Genomic DNA, 2,730 nt, shown 5'->3' with positions numbered 1-2,730 from the left:
GTAGACCATTCACTAATTCGGACATGTATTTCGAACAAAAAAGAAAGATTTGTTACGAAAGAACATAAAGGAATCGGGATACCTAAAGTTTTCCTGCATCCAACTTAATTTCCGACCAAGGGAAAAGGGTTGTGATGACACCACCCTGTCCCTTTTTCAGGTCCTGAAGTCGACGACCCAAACCGTGGGGAGGATACTAACCTAGAGGGAGGCTAAACGCACAGGATTAAATTGTGAGGAACCGGAAGTTTGATTTTCCAAACGACAGTAGTCCAGAGGTTTTATTGTTGTGAGAATAAAAAGGTGTCCCTTTACACGGCAGACAAAAAAATCTTTTATTCACTTTTTTTTACAACCGTCAAAGGTTTCGCCCGGAAAAAACACAGTTTTCGGGTATGGAGTTACTGATTTGATAACCCGACAGCTACGACACGTCGGACATATCAAATTGATAGTTCTGGACTACACAAGTCTGTTGTCTGAAGTTCTGATAGAGACATTTGTCTTTCCCTGTGGTACAGATAGAGTCACCAATTTCCACCTTAACGTTTGCGAAGACTGATTCAGGTTAGAATAATTTTGTATTGTAAACAAATTGATATTAAAAGAATTGTACCTGTCACCTTTTACGTTGGTGATTCTTCGGGACGTGACAACCCTCATAACAAGGCGGGAAAATTTGGTCTGTACAGAACGTTACAAGTAAATGTCGGAGGCTTCCTAGTGTTTAGTTCTCTCCCCGGGACTGGGCTTAATTTTTGTTTGCTTCTCTCTCTTTTGACGGAGAAACTTCCCACTCGAGGAGAGTAAGTTACAATGGAGGCCTGTGACCTCTCTTTGCCGTAGTCGAATTCGCTGTAGGTTGATAGCATTTTACTTCACGTTTCCTGTTCAGGTGTGTCGGAGTGGTAGATATTGGACAGGCCATCTTCTTGTGCGCATGGAAAATTGTTAAGAGACACCTCTTAAACTTCTTGCCTGGGCCTGACGTTCCGAACAACACTGCCCACACTCAAGTAAATTCCTTTCAAAAAACGTTAATAAATTTGCAATTGAAGTGATTCCAGGTGTTGTATAAATGGTAAATGGACTGTACTTATATAGCGCTTTATCCAGTCTTTAAGACCCCTCAAAGCGCTTTACATACTACATGTCATTCACCCATTCACACCCATTCATACAGAGCAGTGGACCTTACTCTAGGACCTAACATTCACACACATTCACACACCGTTGGCCATGCCATCGGGAGCAACTCAGGGTTAAGTATCTTGCCCAAGGATACATCGACATGTTGACTGCATGGGCTGGGATCGAACCCACAACCTTCTGGTTGAAAGACAACCGCACTCCCTCACAGCCACAGTCGCCCTGTATAACATCTTTCATCAAGTGTAAGTGGGAGGTTGTGCTTGTTACTGTTTAATTGAATTAACCTGTAATTGAGTTATAAACCGTGCCACAGGTAGTGAGTCCTATAGAAGGACTGTCCTCTCCAACGAATAAATATGATTTAATTAGTTCATGCAGCTCATATCACAAGACTTAATTTCTTAAATAAAACCATTAATTTTGGATTAAATCAAATCTAGTATTACAGCTCCTGATAGTAGAACTGTTGCTTTCACTGCGGATTATAAAGTACAGGAATGCACACTATGCTCATTTCCATGATTGATCTTTAATAATATTCAGAGTGACACACACATGTGCTGTTGAGGGTTGGATGGGAATCCACGACAATGTTGAGCACTGTGTGACATGCAGCTTCTCTTTGTCTGCAGCTATTTTAATTGGCCAGCAGTAAATACTCACTGTGGCTCAGATGTTGTCACAGGCAGCCTCTTCACTCATGTGCAGGGTAATTCCCAGCTCTATAAAATTAAGCCACTGCGGGAATATAGGTGATGGTGCTACCTGACAGAAAGTGACATCCAGCTTAATAAAATGTCAGAGACTGATTTATGATGATGGTCTGCAGGAGACATATAGTGCATTATTCTTCTATACACTTTTAAAACTACACTGATACGACATGGAAAGGATCATTATTTTTTAAGTTTGCGAAATATATTGAAGCAGATTTGAGCGTCAAATAATACAACTATTTTTAGATCAGTGCGCGTATTATCTCCCGAGCTGTTCGCGATAAATCGCTACTTTTCAAATTATAGCCTCAAACTAAATGTTGTCAAATATTACATGCTGCAATACATATTATGGTTCTTTACTTTTGCACAATTTCTGTTCAGATTCTGAGAAATCCGTGTTTTTTTTTTATAACAAAAGTGCGGTCATTTGATCAGAAACAATGACATTTATCCAACATCTGCATTGCCATCACATGAACAAACGCGACAATTAAATTAGAAATTATTCGCATCCAGAGAGGAAAATCAACTTTTCAGAATAAATGCTTCAATTGAATGCTCACATTTTAATTGTATGGGACTCACCTCAACTTTGAGTTTGATGCTCACCCAGATGGCTCGACTGAGGCGCGATTGTGATTGCTGAGTTGCGCTCGGAGGCTGAGAAAGGGAAAGCCAAGTGCGCTCAGCGTGGAGAGCCCTCACATCTGCCGGGATAAACGCCCGACCTTCAGGTGCTCCAAGTCTCTCCAGACGGTGATGATGATGGATACCAAATGACTCACTGCTTTCTCCTCGAACCACTCTCCCCCAGAATCCCTCTATCATCATCATCATAACCACCACCCAACCATCCTCA

The sequence above is a fragment of the Notothenia coriiceps genome, unplaced genomic scaffold, assembly GCF_000735185.1.
Source record: "Notothenia coriiceps isolate Sejong01 unplaced genomic scaffold, NC01 NC01_scaffold00033697, whole genome shotgun sequence".
NCBI lineage: Eukaryota > Metazoa > Chordata > Actinopteri > Perciformes > Nototheniidae > Notothenia > Notothenia coriiceps.
The sequence above is the reverse complement of the archived record's forward strand: the minus strand, read 5'-3'. Positions refer to the sequence as shown.